Source organism: Lissotriton vulgaris, chromosome 5 (assembly GCF_964263255.1).
Source record: "Lissotriton vulgaris chromosome 5, aLisVul1.2, whole genome shotgun sequence".
Taxonomy (NCBI): domain Eukaryota; kingdom Metazoa; phylum Chordata; class Amphibia; order Caudata; family Salamandridae; genus Lissotriton; species Lissotriton vulgaris.
Genome location: NC_141693.1, coordinates 1921879018 through 1921900529, shown reverse-complemented (window position 1 = coordinate 1921900529; position 21512 = coordinate 1921879018). Strand labels below are relative to the sequence as shown.

At 48.4% G+C, this 21512-nt stretch overlaps 1 long non-coding RNA gene across 1 annotated transcript in view; it reads left to right on the top strand.

The window, feature by feature from the left end:
* Window positions 1–544: 544 nt before the first annotated feature.
* The window catches only part of LOC147717729 (uncharacterized), a 118399-nt gene continuing 97431 nt past the window's right edge, over window positions 545–21512 (top strand). The window contains exons 1-2 of the long non-coding RNA XR_015296089.1: window positions 545–630; window positions 761–829. This is a non-coding gene — a long non-coding RNA (uncharacterized LOC147717729). The remainder of the gene's footprint in view (window positions 631–760; window positions 830–21512) is intronic.

Genomic DNA, 21512 nt, shown 5'->3' with positions numbered 1-21512 from the left:
GGATCTAACTAGATCCCTCCTCCAAAGAGAGATTTATTAGATCAAGAAATTGGAAACGCAGGAGCCAAGGGGGCTCAATGAGAAAGTAGATCTGATCTGTTTTCTATGAAGTTTAATATAAAAAGTTTTACTCTGTATCTGTAGGAAAGATGCATGCACCCACATGAAAGTGTCTTATTACTAATGTATCGTGGTAATCAAGGTCATTTCTTTGTTATTATTATGTTGTTACATCCAAAATGTGTCATGCCTGTTAATATCATCGAAACCAGTTGTCTATTGAGTGAGTGATACGGTACCCCTCTTCCTACAACCACACACATGTTTATTTTCCTTGTACAAAAATCACCCTTTTCTTTCTCTTCAGTTATTACACACTAGTGTCACCATTATTTTTCTAGTGAGGGAGAGTTACGATTTAGTTTTCTCACTTCGTTTCATTTTAGTTCCATACAGCGTATCATATGAGTCCCATTCCAAGATGGCGCCCGCCGTGATGGTCACGGGAAGTCCGTTTTCGGTCTCCCTCGTTCGTTGAGTTTAGCGCGAGTAAAAGCTTAGATGGTTGCTGGGTGATGGTGGTGGCAAGGTGGAGTTCGTCAGGACACTAAAGATAGATTCAAGCAGCAGGTACGGCGATGGTCTTTTTTAGCAGTAAATGGGAGCGTTGGGTGCTCTCTGCGGGAGTTCAGACATAGCGCTTTTTCATAGCGTTTGTAGATAGCGTGGAAGGTGAATAGGTTATTTTACCGATTTTCAGGAGACACGCCAAGTCTGTAATTGGTTCCACGAAGCAGGAAACAGTGAGTCCTTTTCAAGTTGAAGCAAGGTAAGATTGTTCAGAAAGCTTTTTCACGTCAGCATGATCAGGGTACTAGTAGGATACTATTTCAGGACGGTCATTTTGTTTATCTTGTGTTGGGACAGGTTCCTTTTTTTGCCACACAGGAGGAGTGTTGAGGTATTCATCCACTCGGAGAGTGAGTACAGAAGCAGTTTTTTGTCACGTTGAGCACAAAAATGGTGCGGAGAGGGGTTTTCTTTCTGCATCACCCAACATTCATGAACACACACTGGTTAAACTAAGAAGTAAAGTCCATTTTTTTAACTTCTTGAAGTTATGTAAAGGCTCAAATTAAATACATCTACATGTTTAGTTTACAGGCCCCTGAGGAAGAGCTCCTAGAACTCGAAATTTATTGGGCATCAAGAGAATTCTTCCCTGAAGCAACACAAGAATATGCTTGATTTTGAGATTTTTTGCAAATGTTGAAATGGTATTTTGACATTGTAAATGTTTGTTAGGCTTTGGCCAAGCCCAGAAATGTGTTAATATACTTTTTTCGTGAAAACTGAAAAATATATGCGGAAATTTTACGAACAGTTTGTTTATTCTATTTGTGATACTGTTTAAACGCCAGTGATGTTCTAGAGTTAGAACCACCCCAGCAACAGTGCACAGAGGTTAAGTGTTTTGTTCACTTAAGATAGGAGGCTAACCTTATATCTAGACACATATACACCTATAAGTCACTCCTGTGGCAGGCCTTAACAATCCTGAAGGCAGAGTGCTTGGTTTTATGTGAGATCGTGCTCTAGTATGAGCTGAGCCTGTCTGCAGCTTTCAGAACCATGTCCTTATAGCGGTTCTAGGATATTGCCATACCATATACTTTTAAGTGCATTATGAACCTTGCGGTCAGATGCTAACTTTGGTTTGGCTTTATCAGAACATGTCGTGTAAGGTGTCATACGCTTTGGAATACTACCCCCTCGCCAATTCTGGCGACGGGGGTAGAATGCCTCCCTTCTAGAGGGAGAAGACATGTTACTTCCATTAATCCTGGTTAAAGTTAACCAGAGCCTCAGCATCACAAAATGGATGCTGCTGCCACAGACACAAGTCTGACTTCCTGCTGCCGGGAGTCCTACCAGCGAGGGAGGCTTGGATAATAGGTTTCCTGTCACAGGGAGGTGCTAGCACCACCCCGACAGGTGATAGTGTATTGGGGCAGGGAGGGCTGAATGAAACGAGACACTGCCATGGCACACAAGGTGTCCCTTGCATAGCCTAGTTCAAACCATTGCTGGGGCACTCCAGCCCCAGCTCTGGGACAAAACTGGACAAAGGGAAAGGGGTGTAACCACCCCCTTCCTGGGTCCCACCCATAGGAGGGACCTAGCAGGTAATCCAGCCCCTATTTTTGGTATAGAGGTAGGAGCTGAGTCCCAAGACGTTAGATTTATCCTGACTGAAACTCTGATACGAAACTCTGGACCCTTCGACATCCTACTCAGCGTAGGAGACTGAAGAATCTCCCTTGTGGTCAAGGAGTGACCACCCTGTGCAAGCAGGCACCCTCAAGCGCTCAACGGTTTGCTTTGTCGTTGCTCCCAACGGAGCCCAAACACAGAGCCTGACAAGACCTGGACTTACAGACTTCCTTCAGCCCGATCCACAGCCACAGCAAAGCTGAGACCCGTGGAGGCAGCGCGAGACGTGGGACCGGCCATCTTGGATAGCCAGCGAGACGCTTTCAGTGCAGCTTCTGAGGCACCCTCGAAGTTGTGCATTGGGGATTGTGAAGCCCCGAGCATCCATTGCACCAAAGATCACCTCTCCACACATACCGAGTGCTGTGTGGGGCCCATTTGCATTTTCCTGCTTGACGTGTCCGTCCAGTCACTTGCCTGTTGGCTAGTGGCCTCTGTGACGATGAAATCCGAAATCTACACTGCTGGTCTGGATGCTCCAGACTGGCCCTTGCTTCCCTATGAAGGAGAAGCCCCTCAGTCCATGCTGGCCTGAGTAAGAAGCCATCTTCGATTCCTGCGTGGGTTGCATTTGCCAAGGCCTGTTGATTCCGAATCGAGAACCGACACCGCCAACAGCAAGAGCCTTTGTGGGACAGTCCATGCCCAGCTCCTGGTTGTCGTCAATACCTCCTGGTCTATGTAGCAGCATAGACAAGCTTCGCAACATCACCTGATTTCTCCCCAACATCGCCTGGTTCCTTCCTGCTTCCATCCTGGTCACTGGCTAGTGACCCAGACTCTGTCCCCTCTGCCTTCAGGTACTCTTCATCCTCGATCCGCCCTTGGATCCAACCGGACTCTTCACTCCTGGTCACCTGCAGCATCTTCTCTCCCAGGATCCATAGAACTCCACGACAAAACCTGACACACTTTGGGACCTATGCACCCGCTTCCTGTGGGTGAGGTAACACGAGTACTGCGGTGCTCCTGTGAAGATTACCACTCCTAGTGTCCTAGTATCAAGTGGTTAGTTTCTAGTCCAGTTGGAAGACTCCCAAACCTTTAATTTTCTAACTTTATGCACCCATTGTCTCCTATGTGTGCACACGTGCGCATTTCGACACTGCACCGCATCCCGTGGGCCTCCTGCTCCCTAACTACTGTTAGTCCAGTGTAGACCCAGTGATTCCCAAGGCCCTAGGCCTTACCATTGTTCATGACGTGGTTCTTATACCACTATTTTAGTATATGGTTTAGCGGGCCACCAGGGCCTATCCATATTTGAGCAACTTTTGTATGTCATACTAAGTTACTTGTTATGCGCTTGTGCTTCTGTGCTCATAAAGAGTTCAGGGGATTGATTTAGAAATAAATACATATATATTTTGAATATATAACCTGTGTGGTGTCCTTTCATTTGGTATTAAAAGGATTGCATATGGTAAAACAGCTGGCTTCACATGCCCTCTTGAGTTTAGCCTAAGACTGCTTTTGTCCATGCTACCCCTAGGATAGCTGGTCTATAAGGTTGACTTTACAACCATCACCATAAGGGTTGTTTGAACTGATACAGGGTGCCCACTAGAATAGTGGACATCACACATCAGGCCAACTTCTCACATTGGTGTGCAGCGGTTGGGATTTGAGCTTGCTGTTGTTTTACCAATTGTACTCTTTGATATATCATTTGAAAGATCACATTAGGTACCATAGGTACATATAACAAGACTTAGAATACGTAAGTTCTACTGAACTTAGTTGTTGTAGACCAAAGGGCCTAGCACACCACAACTACAACTCCTAGAGAGGTTCTAGCAGGTAAACACATAGTGTAGGTAGGTGCACACACCACACCTCACTAGAATCATTTCTACCACAGGTGAGCCAGGTATGACTCTTCCTGGGGGAGGTGACCCTTCCAGGGCACCCTTTAGATATGAAATGCTCAATTTCCAAGAGATGAGGCACTTGTGTACCTCAAGGAGATTGAAACAGGGTTCCAACCCTACCATCCCTCACCTAATAGAACTCCTAGAGAGGGCTGATGCTGAGAAGGCCTCTAGACAGGGTCTCTCAGTTCATGCAGGAGAGGTCTTGCCATCTACAGATGATGCATCAGACCCCACTATCATAGGTTAAGAAGGAGATGAACCAGAGGAAGAATCTGAAGAAGAGGTTTTCCAAGATAGTCAGTCCAAGTTGGGAGGCTTAGCCAGGCTAACCTAAGCCTACATGGGGCTGACAATGGGCTAGCCCCATACAGACCTATTAGTAGACTTAACCAGGGGTTTGAGAGGAGGAGGTCTCACTCGGGTGACTCCCACCACTCTAATGCCTCTAGGGGATCCAATACCCTTGCTCAGAGAAGGATGACCTCTCCTGAAAAGAGAGAACATCGGGCTAGGATGATGGAAGCTAATCTAAGGATTGAGAGGCAAGAACTGGAAGTTGCCCTTGCCCGAGAGAAGCTTGCCCTAGCTAGAGAGCAGAAGTTGGGTGGGTTACAACCCACTGGTGGCAGCAATATCCCTAAGGATAAAGGCAGGTCCCATGAGAATTCTAGGCACCTGAGTAAGATAGTGCCCCTCTACAAAGTTGGGGATGACATCCACAAGTGGATAACTGCTTTGGAAAGGGTCTGCCGAATCCAGCAGATCCCCCAGAGTCAGTGGGCAGCTATCTTGTGGTTCTCCTTTGAAGAAAAAGGCAGAGATAAGCTCCTCACAGTTGGTGATGCGGATGCTAATAACTACCCTGTCCTGAAGAGTGCTCTAATTGATGGGTTTGGCCTAACCACTGAACAGTAAAGTGATTTTCAGAGATACCCAGAAGACACAGACTCAGGACTGGACTGATTTTGTTGATTGTGCCACTAAGGCTCTGGAAGGTTGGTTACTGGGAAGTAAAGTTAAGGACTATACAGGATTGTATAATTTGATCATGAGAGAACAAATCCTTAATAATTGTCAGAACCAGTTGTTGCAACAACACCTGATTGACCCAAGAATTGGGAAAGAAAGCAGACAAATGGCTCAGAACCAGGGTTAAGCAGGAGCCCCAGAACCAAGGTCGTGATCAGAAAAAGGCAGACCAAAAGGGTGAGGATCAGAAACAAAAAGACCAGAAGTCTTCTTCAGGCCCCCAAAATACTTCTAATGAGGGGGGTCCCAAAATCCCAAGAAAAAGAAGAAAGAAGGTCCAAAGAAACCTTGGTGTAATTATTGTAAAACTGCCTCCCACTGGTTTAGTGAGTGCACCAAGAAAGGTACAGCCCCTACCACTGCAGCCCCTAAGGCAACTGCACCCCCTAGTACAGTCAGCAGTGGTAGTTCCCAATCCAAGGCTATAGTGGGATTAAAAATGGGTACTGAGGTGAATTCTGGCCTAGTCAGGAGTCCAACTCAGGCTGTTCTGAACTGTGATGTGGATATGGCTATGTCAACTACTGTGAGTCCCAATTCTTTGGCCAAGTATAGACAGACACCTTTGATCAATGATAAAGTGTCTCAAGCCTACAGGGACACATGTGCCAGTGTCACTATCGTGACACCTAACTTTGTGGACCCTGGAAAGATTGTACTGGGTGATAATTACCTGGTGACCAATGCTAGCAATGTCACTACTACACATAGTGTGGCAGATGTTAATTTCTCATGGGGAGGGGTAACTGGCCTCAAAAGAGTTGTGGTAAGTGCAGACCTCCCAGTTGAATGTCTTTTGGGCAATGATCTAGAAAACTCAGTATGGTCAGAAGTGGAGTATAGGACTCATGCAGAGATGTTAGGCATATCAGCTCATGTCCTTGCTGTGACCAGGTCACAGGACAAACAATGCCAAACTGAACAGGCCTTGGATCCTGAAACTATGGACCTAGTGCCATCCAAGAGAAGGAACAGTAGGGTTAAGGCAGTGCCATCCCCCCTGACCTCAAGTGAGGATCAGCCTTCACAGGAAGCTGAATCTGAGACTCCTGAATGAACTGTCTGGGAAGAGCTTGAACCTGAACAGGTTGAGTTTCTGGGGACAGGGGGACCTTCAAGGGCAGGCTTGAGGCAGGTTCAGTTAGACTGCCCTTCCCTTGAACCCCTCAGACAGCAAGCTGCTTCTGAGGCTGCTGGGAATGCTACAGGTACCCATAGAGAGTATTGGAATGAAGGACTTCTTTATTCTGGTGCTTCCAGGAGGTTGGTCATACCTCAGACCTGTAGGGGTTTCCTTCTTACCTTAGCCGATGATATTCCCTTAGCAGGACATCTAGGCCAGAACAAGACTTGGGACAGGCTTGTCCCTCACTTTCACTGGCCCCATATGTCAGAGGATACTAAGGAGTTTTGTCACTCCTGTGTGACCTGCCACGCCAGTGGCAAAGCAGGTGGAACAACAAAGGCCCCCTCATACCATACCTGTGGTGGGGGTACCCTTTGAAAGAGTTGGGATTGTCATTGTTGGACCAATGGATCCCCAAACAGCATCTGGGCACAGATTTATACTGGTGGTAGTGGATCATACCGCCAGGTATCCAGAAGCTATTCCCCTAAGGACCACAACAGCACCTGTTGTAGCAAGAGCCCTCCTGGGTGTTTTCTCAAGAGTGGGCTTTCCAAAGGAGGTTGTCTCAGACAGAGGTGCAAACTTCATGTCTGGGTACTTGACTGCTATGTGGAAGGAGTGTGGTGTTAATTACAAATTCACTTCACCCTACCATCCACAGTGCAATGGGCTCGTTGAAAGATTCAACAAGACCCTCAAGGGTATGATCAAGGGTTTACCTGAAAAGCTTAGGCGAAGATGGGACATCCTTCTACCCTGCCTTCTGTTTGCTTCCAGAGAGAGGTCCCACAAAAGGGGGTTGGCTACAGCCCTTTTGAGCTTTTGTTTGGGCATCCTGTAAGGGGACCCCTATGTCTGGTGAAGGAAGGATGGGAGTTACCTCTCAAAAAGCCTAAACTAGATATAGTGGACTATGTACTTGGTTTCCGCTCCAGGATGAATGAAGTAGATGAAGAAGGCTTCTAAAAACCTTGAGGCTAGCCACGAACTTCAAAAAGCTTGGCATGACCAAAAGGCTGTGCTGACTGAGTACCAGCCAGGACAGAAGGTGTGGGTGTTGGAGCCAGTGGCCCCAGCAGCACTCCAGGACAAATGGTCTGGACCCCACACCATTGTTGAGAAAAGGGAGAGGTCACCTACTTGGTGAACCTTAGCACCCCTCGGAGCCCCCACAGGGTGCTCCATGTCAACAGACTCAAAGCATATGTTGACAGGGCAGACATGGGCTTGCTCATGGCTACAGATGAGGGATAGGAGGAAGAGAGTGACCCTCTCCCGGACCTGTTGACTCAGAACCCTGATGATGGTTCAGTTGATGGTGTGGCCTTAGCCGGCAGCCTCACTGACCAGCAGCAACAGGACTGCAGACAAGTTCTGCTGGCCTTTAGACATATGTTTTCATTGACACCTAGTCAGACTAACTGGTGCACCCATGAGGTGGACACTGGTGACCGTCTGCCTGTGAAGAGTAAGATCTACAGGCAACCTGCCCATGTCAGGAACTGTATATAGACTGAGGTGAAGAAAATGCTTGAGTTGGGAGTAATTGAGCCATCAGAGAGCCCTTGGGCCAGCCCAGTAGTCCTTGTACCAAAACCTCACACCCAAGATGGTAAGAGAGAGATGAGGTTCTGTGTGGACTACAGAGGTCTCAATGCTTTCACTAGGACAGATGCTCCCCCAATTCCAAGCGTAGATGAGCTCATTGATAGATTGGCTTCTGCCAAGTTTCTGAGCACATTTGATTTGACAGCTGGTTATTGGCAAATCTGGTTAGCTGAGGATGCCATGGCCAAAACTGCTTTCTCAACCCCAGGAGGTCATTATCAATTTGTGGTAATGCCCTTTGGCTTGAGGAATGCACCTGCCACTTTCCAAAGGTTGGTGAACCAAGTCCTTACTGGGTTGGATGACTTTTGCGCAGCTTATCTGGATGATATTGCTGTCTTCAGCTCCACCTGGGAGGATCACCTGATCCACCTGAAGAAGGTTTTAGAGGCCCTGCAGAAGGCAGGCCTAACTATCAAGGCCACAAAGTGCCAGATAGGGCAGAGTAAGGTTATGTACCTGGTCCACCTTGTAGGTGGGGGTCAGGTTCAACCACTGGAGAGTAAGATCCAGACCATCAAGGACTGGGCTCCTCCAACCACCCAGACACATGTCAGAGCTTTCTTGGGCCTGTCTGGTTACTACTGAAAGTTTATTAAGAACTATTAGTTCATTGTGACACCACTTAATGACTTAACCTCTAAGAAGATGCCAAAAAAGGTTCAGTGGACAGTTAGCTGTCAAAAGGCATTTGATGACCTGAAGAAGGCCATGTGCTCTGCACCTATCTTAAAGAGTCCCGACTACTCCAAAGAGTTTATTGTCCAAACAGATGCTTCTGAGTTGGGGTGGGAGCTGTGATTTCACAACTTAATGTAGATGGTCAAGACCAGCCCATTGCTTTTATTAGCAGAAGGCTGACCCCTAGAGAGAAACGTTGGTCAGCCATTGAAATGGAGGCCTTTGCTGTGGTTTGGGCCCTGAAGAAGTTGAGACCATACTTGTTTGGCACTCACTTCAAAATTCAGACAGACCATAAGCCCCTCTTGTGGCTAAATCAGATGAAGGGTGAGAATCCCAAACTACTCAGGTGGTCAATTTCCCTACAGGGGATGGACTTTACAGTAGAGCACAGACCAGGGACTGACCATGGCAATGCAGATGGTCTCTCCAGGTACTTCCACTTAGAACATGAAGACACAACTGGTCAAGGTTAGTCTAATGTCCCTGCATTTGGGGGGGGGGGGGGGGGTTATGTAGGAGAGTAGGGTCCGCTTTCCTATGGTCACCCCATTTTTTTGTTTTTTGCTTCACTGGTTTTCGACTTAATGTGGCTGTGGCACTGCTAATCAGACCCACAGCCCTGCTGTTCTCTCTCTAAATTCCCACCATGTACTTTAGGTACATCACCAATTGGGATTGGGGCCACTCTTATAAATCCTTGTACAGTGTACTATAGGTACCCAGGGCATAGGTGCACCCAATGCCTACCAGGGGCTGCAGCAGATCTTTTGCCACCCCTGGCTGGCCATCCAAACTGACACAACTGGCTGATCACTCAGCTGGGGCAAGGTTGTGTAATCACCCATTGCTTAGATATAGTATTCCTATGTCTAACCTTATATCTAGACACATATACACCTATAAGTCACTCCTAAGGCGGGCCTTAACAATCCTGAAGGCAGAGTGCTTGGTTTTATGTGAGATGGTGCTCTAGCATGAGCTGAGCCTGTCTGCAGCTTTCGGAACCATGTCCTTATAGCTGTTCTAGGATATTGCCATGCCATATACTCTTAAGTACATTATGAACCTCGCAGTCAGGTGCTACCTTTGGTTTGGCTTCATCAAAACATGTCGTGTAAGGTGTCACACGCTTTGGAATACTACCCCCTCGCCAATTCTGGCAACGGGGGTAGCATTCCACCCTTCTAGAGGGAGAAGACATGTTACTTCCATTAATCCCGGTTAAAGTTAACCAGAGCCTCAGCATCACAAAATGGATGCTGCTGCCACAGACACAAGTCTGACCTCCTGCTGCTGGCAGTCCTTCCAGCGAGGGAGGCCTGGACAATAGGTTTATTGTCACAGGGAGGTGCTAGCACCACCCCAGACAGGCGATAGTGTATTGGGGCAGAGAGGGCTGAATGAAACGAGACACTGCCTGGCGCACACAAGGTGTCCCATGCATAGGCTAGTTCAAACCGGGGCACTGCAGCCCCAGCTCTGGTGCGAAACTGGACAAAGGGAAAGGGGTGTAACCACCTCCTTCCTGGATCCCACCCATAGGAGGGACCTAGCAGTTCATCCAGCCCCTAGATTTGGTATATAGGTAGGATCTGAGTCCCAAGACTTTAGATTTATCCTGACCGAAACTCTGATATGAAACTCTAGACCCTTCGACATCTTACTCGGCGTGGAAGACTGGAGAATCTCCGTTGTGGTCAAGGAGTGACCACCCTGTGCAAGCAAGCACCATCAAACGCTCAACGGTTTGCTTTGTCATTGCTCCTGCTGGAGCCCGAACACAGAGCCTGACAAGACACGGACTTCCAGACTTCCTTCAGTCCGATCCACAGCCACAGCAAAGCTGAGACCCATGGAGACAACACGAGATGTGGGACCGGCCATCTTGGAAAGCCAGCGAGACGCTTTCCGCGCAGCTTCTTAAGCACCCTCGAAGTTGTGCATTGGGGATTGTGAAGCCCCAGCCCTGAGCATCCATTGCACCAAGGATCACCTCTCCACACTCACCGAGTGCTGCGTGGGGCCCTTTTGCATTTTCCTGCTCGACGCGTCTATCTGGTCACTTGCCCGTTGGCTAGTGGCCTCTGTGATGATGAAATCCGAAATCTACACAACTGGTCTGGTTGCTCCAGACTGGCCCTTGCTTCCCTGCGAAGGAGAAGCCCCTCAGTCCTTGCTGGCCAGAGTAAGAAGCCATCTTTGATTCCTGCCTGGGTTGCATTTGCCAAGGCCTGTTGATTCCGAATCAAGAACCGACACCGCCAACAGCGATAGCCTTCGTGGGACAGTCTGTGCCCAGCTCCTGGTTGTCGTCGACACCTCCTGGTCCACGTGGCAGCAGAGACAAGCTTCGCTACATCACCTGATTGCTCCCCGACATCGCCTGGTTCCTTCCTGGTTCCATCCTGGTCACTGGCTAGTGACCCAGACTCTGTCCCCTCTGCTTTCAGGTACTCTTCATCCTCGATCAGCCCTTGGATCCAACCGGACTCTTCACTACTGGTCGCCTGCAGCATCTTTTCTCCAAGGCTCCATAGAACTCCACAACGAAACCATACACACTTTGGGACCTATGCACCCGCTTCCTGTGGTTGAGGTAACGTGAGTACTGCGGTGCTCCTGTGAAGATTAACACTCCTAGTGTCCTAGTTTCAAGTGGCTAGTTTCTAGTCCAGTCGGAAGACTCCCAAACCTTTAACTTTCTAACTTTACGCACCCATTGACTCCTATGTGTGCACGCGTGCGCATTTAGAGACTGCACCCGCATCTCGTGGGCCTCCTGCTCCCTAACTACTGTTAGTCCAGTGTAGCCCCAGCTATTCCCAAGGTCCTAGGCCTTACCATTGTTCGTGAAGTGGTTCTTATACCTCTATTTTAGTATATGGTTTAGCAGGCCACCAGGGCCTATCCATATTTGTGCAACTTTTGTATGTTATATTAAGTTACTTGTTATGCGTTTGTGCTTCTGTGCTCATAAAGAGTTCAGGGGATTGATTGATTTAGAAATAAATACATATATATTTTGAATATATAACCTGTGTGGTTTAGTTTAGTTTAAAGGAGTTTGTAGAGCGCTTGGTAACACCTCCTGGCGTGTCCCCGCGCTGTGGAGAGAGAATGCAACAGCAGAGAAAAATCCAATCACACAGTAAAGAGGCAGGTTTTCAACTTCTTCCTAAACATGATTTCATTACTCTCCAACCTGATATCTAGAGGCAGGAGGTTCCATTGCTTGGCAGCTAAGGTGCGGAATGATCTGCCTCCCATTCTAGCTTTTTTGGGGCAGGTAGTTCTGAGCAGACCCATTCCTTTGGATCTAAGAGATCTATTAGGTTCATACACAGACGCCAAATCAGACATATATGCCGGTGCTCTGTGATGAATTATTTTATGGCACCAGAGCATAGCTTTAAAGACAATCCTCTTACTGATCGGTAGCCAGTGGAGGGCTGCTAGAGAAGGGCGTGAAGGAGCTCGGCGGGGAAGCCTTAGCACCAGGCGAGCTGCCGAATTTTGTAGAACCTGTAGCTTTTTTATGTTTTTCTCTGATGTCCCCATGAGCAGCACGTTTCCGTAATCAATACGGGACGTTATCAGTGCCTGCGTCATGGTACGCCTGGAGTTAATGGGTAACCGGTCGAGGGTGCGGTTGAGGGTTTTCATCACCCCAAAACATTTGCCAACAGTCTTCTTTACGTGGCTGTCAAAGGACAGTTTATTGTCCACCCATACACCTAGATTCTTCGCCTCTCGTGCAAGCGAGGGCAGAGGACCCAGGCAACTGGGCCACCACTCTGTCGTCCATTTGACCTCATTGCCTCCAATAATGAGGACCTCTGTTTTTGTCCCATTAAGTTTCAAACAGTGTTCATTCATCCACATAGCCAGTTTGGACATGCAGGCATTGAAGTTATCAGATTCCTTAGAAGGGGCTTGGGTCAGAGATATGAGAAGTTGCGTGTCGTCGGCGTAGGAGACGAGCTCCACGCCGAACGACTGCACCACCTCTGCCAGAGGGGCCATGTATAGATTGAACAGGGTGGGACTCAGGGCAGAGCCCTGAGGAACCCCCTGCTCAAGCATCACCCTGTCGGAGAGGAAAGTCCCTCTTTGAACTTGGAAGCTCCTGTTAATCAAGAAAGATTTCAGCCACCTCAGTGCCTTGTTGGTAACTCCTGCTTTATTTAGACACTGTAGCAAGATGGAGTGTGCTACAGTGTCAAAAGCGGCACTGAGATCAAGCATGATGAGGGCCATTGTCTTTCCCTCATCTGCTCCCTCACGTAAGGTTTCAGTGGCCCTCAGGAGAGCTGTCTCCGTAGAGAAGCCAGTTCTAAAACCCGACTGAGATTTATGGAAAACATTATGGGTCTGAAGATGTTCCATAAGTTGACTGTTAGCGATTTTCTCTGCTAACTTGGCCACATAAGGTAGCAAGGATATAGGTCGTAGGTTATCCATTATGTCCATGCTGATGTTTGGTTTTTTCTTGATGGGTAATACTATTGCCTGTTTCCATTCCTCCGGAAGGCAGGAGGTTGTAAAGGAGGTTTGTAGTAAGTGCCTGAGATGAGGTTCTAATACAGGAAAGGCTTCAGCTAAAATTTTCGGGGGTGCCGGGTCCCGGGGAGATCCCGATTTGATTTTGTTGCACATTTTGGACAGGATTTCATAAGAGGGAACTACAAAAGATTTGAGACATACAGGTGTATTTACAAATTTATCATTTTCAGTGAAGTCCGTGGCCGGATCTATCTGTTTAGAGAAGCTAGTATAGATTTTGTTAATTTTGCCTGCAAAATACTGTGCAATGTTATTGCACGCTTCCACAGAATCATTTTGAGCGGGGGGGGTCACATCCACTATGGATATCTCTTTGTATATCTGAAACAGTTCCTTGGAGGAATTGCCTGCTTCAATAATACGGGTGTGATAATGCTCTGCTTTGGCCAGACGAACTGATTTGTAATATTCTCTCTGTGCTGTTTTATATTGTATCTTAGTATCTGCACAGAAGTTCTGGCGCCAAGCTCTCTCAAGTTTCTTACAAGCCGTTTTCATGGCCTGCAGTTCTTGGCCAAACCAAGGAGCAGTTTTCTTAGGCCTCCTGGCATTAGACAGGGTGCGGCTGGGGGCTGTGATGTCCAGAGCCTTAGTGACGATATTATTTAAATTGTCATTAGCTGCCTCACAGTCGACCCCTTTGGGAGGGCCTTCGTCATGAACAATTTAATTGAACGAATCTAAAGAAAAGTTCTTCCATTTTCTGCGTTTGTATCGCAGGGATTGGTGACGAAAAAGCTCCGTTCTGTCAAGTTGGACTGTGATGGGAATAATATAATGATCCGACCAGGGTATGGGTATAGGATCAGAGGTATGCACTCCCTGCCAGTTTCCAAAGACGGGGTCTAGTAAGTGTCCTAATTGATGAGAAGGTTCTTTATTTTTTAGATCGAGCTGAACAGATTGCAGTTCCATTCGGATATCATCAGCGTCTTTATCTAAGTGATCTTCAAAATGAGCATTGAGATCTCCTAGCACTAACAATCTGGATTTCCTTAGTGCTAGATGAGTGACCGCCTCCATTAGGGTCGATGTGAACTCATATAGTCTATATCGTCGGTATATCAAAATGCCAGAAATCGAATAATTGGGACCAGTGTTAATTGTGAAGGTACCGGCTTCACTGTGATCAACCTGTGTGTGTGCTTGGGAGCAGACTAGAGGAGCTTTCGTGGCTATGGCGATGCCGCCTCCTCTACCGTCCTTCCTGTCCAATCTAGATAGGGAATAGCCGTTGGGCATGGCCTGGATAACATCCGGGTCCGAGTGATCATCTAGCCAGGTTTCAGTTAGGAAAAGGATGTTAAGATTCTGATCCTCAAGTAAATGGTAGATTTCTAGAGCGTGTTTACGTAGAGATCTACAATTCAATAATGCAGCTTTGATGGTAGGGCCCGAGCTAGTGTCTGGGATATGAAGGAGGGGTTCAAAGCGGCACCTCGTACATTTTAAAAGTGACTGGGCAGGCATGGTATGTTTGCAGACGGCAGGCGTGTCAGGTTGTAAAGCAAGTAAAGCATGTCTGCCATACCTTAAGGTAGTTTGTGACGAACTACCAGGGTTTGTGGCCCCGCGCCCCGTCCGGCCGCGGATGGGCGCAGACGGGCTGGACTTTGGCTCGACTTCGGCGCGCTTCCGGCGCGCCCGCTGCACGCGTCCGCTGCGCGGTCGCTGCGCGGTCGCTGGCCCAAGCACATTTATGCTAAGGGGAGGGGTCGCTAGAGCGCTGACCTCTGCTCCCTGAGCCCGGATGTGCAAGGCTCCTCCTCGCCCTCCGCATCAAACGTCCATGATTGGACGCGGCGGACCGGGGCGGGAGTAGGAGAGAGAACTAGCCTGACAGGTAAATGCAGGAAATCACAATTACTGTGTCCGATTACCCCACACTGAACGTGTTAAAATACAAATTCAAATTACAACATTAAAAGCATTCGCTATTAGAACAGCGCGAACAGTGCAGTAGCGCGGTTGTGAGCGCTGTGTGAATGGAGGCTGCCCCTGCCACCGGCAACACTCTTCTCCACAGCGCGTACCTGTTTTCTGCTGGTTTAAATAAGCTTCCCACCTTCAGCGTCGCTAGAGCGCTGACCTCTGCTCCCTGAGCCCGGATGTGCACGGCTCCTCCTCGCCCTCCGCATCAACCGTCCATGATTGGACGCAGCGGACCGGGGCGGGAGTAGGAGAGAGAACTAGCCTGACAGGTAAATGCAGGAAATCACAATTACTGTGTCCGATTACCCCACACTGAACGTGTTAAAATACAAATTCAAATTACAACATTAAAAGCATTCGCTATTAGAACAGCGCGAACAGTGCAGTAGCGCGGTTGTGAGCGCTGTGTGAATGGAGGCTGCCCCTGCCACCGGCAACACTCTTCTCCACAGCGCGTACCTGTTTTCTGCTGGTTTAAATAAGCTTCCCACCTTCAGCGTCGCTAGAGCGCTGACCTCTGCTCCTCTGGTGTCCTTTCATTTGGTATTAAAAGGATTGCATATGGTAAAACAGCTGGCTTGCACATGCCCTCTTGAGTTTAGCCTAAGACTGCTTTTGTCCATGCTACCCCTAGGATAGCTGGTCTATAAGGTTGACTTTACAACCATCACCATAAGGGTTCTTTGGACTGATACAGGGTGCCCACTAGAATAGTGGACATCACATATCAGACCAACTTCTCACATACAGTATGGGGGAATCCTGTTTAACTCCATCTGGAATTGGAAGTACTTTATTCGATAAAATGTCATCATAAAAGTAAGTTTAACTTCATCATAATCTCGCCCAGCACTGCAGCAGAAGTGGTTTAGTGAGGGAAAGAGGTGAACCTGAGTTGCAATCAATCAATCATATAATTTGTAAAGCGCACTACTCACCTGTGAGGGTCTCAAGGCGCTGGGGTGGGGAATGCTGCTACTGCTCGAAAAGCCAGGTCTGAAGGAGTTTTCTGAAGGTCAGGTGGTCTTGGGTCTGCCGTAGGTGGATGCGAATGGTGTTCCAGGTCTTGGCAGCGAGGTGGGAGAACAATATCCCACCTGAGGTCACTTTTCGGAAGCGGGGGACTGTAGGAAGGGTGAGGTCGGCGGAGCGGCGCAGGCGGGTGGGGGTGTAGAAGCTGAGTCGTCTGATGAGGTACGTTGGTCCGGTGTTGTGGAGTGCCTTGTGTGCGTGGGTGAGGAGCGTGAAGGTTATCCTCTTGTTGACCGGGAACCAGTGCAGGTCTCTCAGGTGGGGTGTGATGTGGCTGCGGTAAGGGATGTCGAGGAGCAGGCGTGCAGAGGCGTTCTGGATGCGTTGGGGCCATCGCAGGCGTTTGGCCGAGGCTCCTGCGTAGAGGGCGTTTCCATAATCCAACCTGCTGCTGACAAGGGCCTGGGTGACTGTTCTTCTCTTTCCAGTGGGGATCCACTTGTAGGTCCTACGAAGCATGCGGAGGGCTTTGAAGCAGGAGGAGGTGATGGCGCTGACCTGTTTAGTCATGGAGAGGGTGGAGTCAAGGATGACCCCTACGTTGCGTGCGTGGTCGGTGGGTGTTGGAGCGGTTACCAGTGCGGTCGGCCACCAGGAGTCATCCCAGGCCGAAGGGTTGGATCCGAGGATGAGGACCTCCATCTTGTCCCAGTTCAGCTTCAGTCGGCTGTTCCTCATCCATTCAGTAACGGCCTTCATTCCTTCGTGAAAGTTGGTTTTGGCTGTGTCGGGGTCCTTGGTGAGGGAGAGTATCAGCTGGGTGTCATCGGCGTAGGAGAGGATGTTGGGGCCATGCCGATGGGCGACGTGGGCGAGCGGTGCCATGTAGATGTTAAACAGAGTTGGGCTGAGGGATGAGCCCTGAGGTACGCCGCAGATAATCTCAGTGGCTTCGGAGCAGAAGGGGGAAGGCGGACACTCTGTGTTCTGCCGGAGAGGAAGGAGGTGGTCCAGTCCAGGGCCTTCTCTTGGATCCCAGCGTTGTGGAGGTGTGTTCGTAGTGTGTGGTGACAGACCGTGCCGAAGGCAGCTGACAGGTCCAGGAGGATGAGAGCCGCCGTTTCTCCGTTGTCCAGCAGGGACTTGATGTCATCGGTGGCGGCGATGAGGGCAGTCTCGATGCTGTGGTTGCTGTGGAACCCGGACTGGGAAGGGTCCAGGATGTTGTTCCCCTTGAGGTAGCGGGTCAGTTGTTCGTTGACTGTCTTCTCAATGACCTTTACTGGGAACGGGAGCATGGAGATGGGCCGGAGGTTCTTGAGGTCCTTGGGGTCCGCCTTGGGTTTCTTGAGTAAGGCGTTGATCTCGGCGTGCTTTCAGCTCTCCTACAAGGTTGCTGTCTCAAAGGAGGTGTTGATGACTTTCTGGAGATGGGTTGCGATGGATGTGCTGGCTTTGTTGAAGTTGTGGTGTGGGCATGGATCTGACGGAGATCCGGAGTGGATGGTGTTCATGATCTTGATGGTGTCATCGTCGTCGATGTTGGTCCAGTAGAGCAGGCGGTTGGTGCGGATGGTGGTCATGGGGGCAGAGGTCTCAGTGGTTGTCGGGTGGTAGAGGCGTTGAAACTGTCGTGGATGTCTGTAATCTTGCGGTGGAAGACGGTGGCCAGTGAGTCGCACAGGTCTTGCGAGGGTGGGACGTCATTGGTGTTGGAGCTGGGGTTGGAGAGTTCCTTCACAATGTTGAAGAGCTCTTTGCTGTTGTGCGCGTTGTTGTCTAGGCGGTCTTTGAAGGAGGCCCTCTTGGCGGATCTGATGAGGTATGGCGTTCGCTCCCCCTTCAGCTGTGGCTACTGTAGTAATGGATGCTTTCATCTCAGGATGGGGCTCTCTCCTAGAGGATCTGGAGATCAGAGTCCATTGGTCTCTGAAAGAACAGGTTCTATGTATCAACCAGTTGGCAGGCAATTTGGCTGGTGCTGAAGGGCTTCCTCCCCTCCATTATAGATCAGTCCGTCCTGATCTTGATGGACAGCCTGACAGCAATGTGATATGTTAGTAAGCAAGGGGGAGTAGGGTCTAATTTCCTTTGCCTGAAAGCAGAGCCAACAGCATCTGGTGACGTTATCTTTCAGATCATGAAGTTATCTTGCAGATCATCTTTGGTGTAATTAACTGAAGGCAGGGGATACGCCTCAGGTGGACTTTTGACTCTTCAGAAAATGCAAATCAAAACACTAAAAATGCCCTCCAGGTACCTGTTTATGAAAGCCTTGTAGGACTCGTTTGGCTTGAGGCTGAACTTTCAACTGCACTACACATTTTCCTCGATTTCTTGATTCCTTGGGTTCTGTAGAAGATACGGCAAGACTGGTGCCAAGCAGTGCTTAATTTGTAAATAAATGACAGGCCTTTCGTTAGGAGTACTGTGCAGCTTACAGCACCCATTCCCCGGCCAGCACTGTTGGTCACAGTACAAACACCCCTACTACAAACATCAAACTCCTTCTAGTGTGCCACTAATCCAGGCCCCCAAAGCTATAAGAATGGCTTGGGTTCCGGGTATTAGCCATTTGAATGTATATTAAATTAATAAGTGACTGGTGTTGTGCTCATTTCTAAAGTGCACAAAAGAAGCCACTATGTGGCAGACTGTTATAAGACCTGGTGTTGGCAATTAAGTGCCGGTGCTGAGCACCGGAAACCACCAGCTCAAATTAAGCACTGGCCCAAAGTCATTCTCATCGCCTAGATTGGTCATGGGGAGTGTTGTATGTAATCCATCAGTGCTTCTCTAGATGTCCCTGTCTCAAGACGCCAATCAGATTAGACCTGCTCTCAGAGTATCCTAATTTCTGAGGCTTCCACCTTCATGCCTGTAGATTGAGAAGGGACATCTGAACTCTTTCCAGTGACATCATCCCGCCAGTGCGTCGACCCTCCACCAAGTCCATGAGAAGAAAAAGTTACTTACTTGCGGTAACAATATTTCTGATGTATACTCTACCTAACTGTAGATTTCTCATTGACTCTCCGCTTCCACATTTGGTTGATATGTTATAGGGAGAGTTGTAAAATCTCAAATATATTTTGATACTGCACCACTCTATCGATGTCAATCAGCCTGCTGGCCTCGAAGGCTGGGAAAAATGGTTGAAAACCGAAGGCCTTGTGCTGGAATGGGCACTTTATGGCTTTGGTGACATTATTGGATGCCAATTCCAGCGCTGATACGACCCAACTCCCACCGGTGATGTGAGAACCATGAAGTTTCCGGATCCAGACTTACACCTGAGAATATTCTACATGTGAGGAATCTGCAGGCAGCTAAGAGTGTCCACCAGAAAGATCACTACCTCAAGTAAGTAACTTTTTTCTTCCTAAACCCAGGGCGACCTGTCTGCATGGCACGGCGGGGATTCACTAAGAATTGTCTTCTCCACCTGGGCCGAGGGCAATGGGGATGTTTGACAAATGTAATTGGTTAGCAGGCTGCGAAGAAAGCTGTCCCTAGCTTTCAATGCGGATGTGCGTAGTAAGGAGATTCACATAGTTTTTCTGACACCCAGTTGTGTGACTCAGAGTTGACAAATAACAGGCAAACAGAATTGCACTTGGCCAAGCTGCTTTTGCCAATGTATTATTGCCCTTAAAAAAAACTTTTAAAAAAGCTAACGTGAGGACCTGTAAATATGTAACTTTCCTCCTAACATCACGTGACCCAATTGTTCTGTAATAATTGGCCATAAGTAAGAATCATACTGAAACTAGAGAAGAATTGATTAAGTGTGTGAACTTTTGGTCATAAATTGACTTCATTAACACAACGATTCTTGTCATCCATAGATTGGAGGAAGCTGCTGGTACATATTTCTGCAAGTTTAATTTAACTATTGATGTTTTTAACTATAGATTTGCTTAAGTTAGTCTATTTCTCTTTTCAGACATTAGATGTGTATACTTTTGGTGCATCATTTCCTTGTTTCCCTACTACTATTTATGAATTGATTAGCTAATGTAAATACACATTTTTGTCATTGATGTAGTCTTATGTACTATTGATGTAACAATTTCATGGAATATACATTAATTCTAAAATACATCTTGATTGATTTATTCACTCACATCAAATCATGAGGCCTACGACCTACAGTTGTTCCTGTGCCTGGGGGTGCCGTTGCAACAAACAAGGTCTCCCCCTAATACTGCCACGAGACTCCTGAAGCTGAATTCCCTCCTGGCCTCAGGTTGAGCATAGGAACATGGGTGTTGCCACGGCTCCAGTGGTTCTGCGGCCCGCGGAGAGGGTTAAGGGGGTGCCTTTGCCCATGTGGGCTCCCAAAGCTAGTAGAGAGGTAGGGTGAAGTCTCCGGGGAGGGCCTGGGACTGTGTTTGCCGCTGGCGGTCTAGATGGGGCCCTTCCTCATGAGCCTGTGGCTGTGCGACACCTGGTGGAGCTGCTCTCGCTTGCACCCGAGCTAGCGAGGTGGAGAGCCTTTACATCTGCCCAAGAACCCACAGTGCCTGCCAGGTGGGCCCGTGGTCGCCCCCATAATGATCCTTGTGCCACTCCTGATGGTAGATTGCGAACTTGGGGCCCCAGAGTTTCTTTGTTGAAATCCGTCCACCCAGCTGATGTCAAAACCCAGCGCAGGACACCTTTCTATCAAATATCTTCTACCCAGAGACCACATCTGACGACGACCGCACCAGACACTTGAGCAGATGAGCTGGCCCAGGGTGAGCCCTTCTCGGCTGATGGGATAGATACAGGAGCCCCTGCAACAAAGGAGATATCCAGCAGAATAATGGCCTACCTACTTCAAGACAGAGATGGGCTGCTGCAACAAAGGAGATATCCAGCAGAATAATGGCCTACTTCAAGACAGAGATGGGCTGCTGCAACAAAGGAGATATCCAGCAGAATAATGGCCTACCTACTTCAAGACAGAGATGGGCTGCTGCAACAAAGGAGATATCCAGCAGAATAATGGTCTACTTCGAGACAGAGATGGGCTGCTGCAACAAAGGAGATATCCAGCAGAATAATGGTCTACTTCAAGACAGAGATGGGCTGCTGCAACAAAGGAGATATCCAGCAGAATAATGGCCTACTTCGAGACAGAGATGGGCTGCTGCAACAAAGGAGATATCCAGCAGAATAATGGCCTACTTCAAGACAGAGATGGGCTGCTACAACAAAGGAGATATCCAGCAGAATAATGGCCTACTTCAAGACAGAGATGGGCTGCTACAACAAAGGAGATATCCAGCAGAATAATGGCCTACTTCAAAACAGAGATGGGCTGCTGCAACAAAGGAGAAATCCAGCAGAATAAAGGCCTACTTCAAAACAGAGATGGGCTGCTGCAACAAAGGAGATATCCAGCAGCATAATGGTCTACTTCAAAACAGAGATGGGCTGCTGCAATAAAGGTGATATCC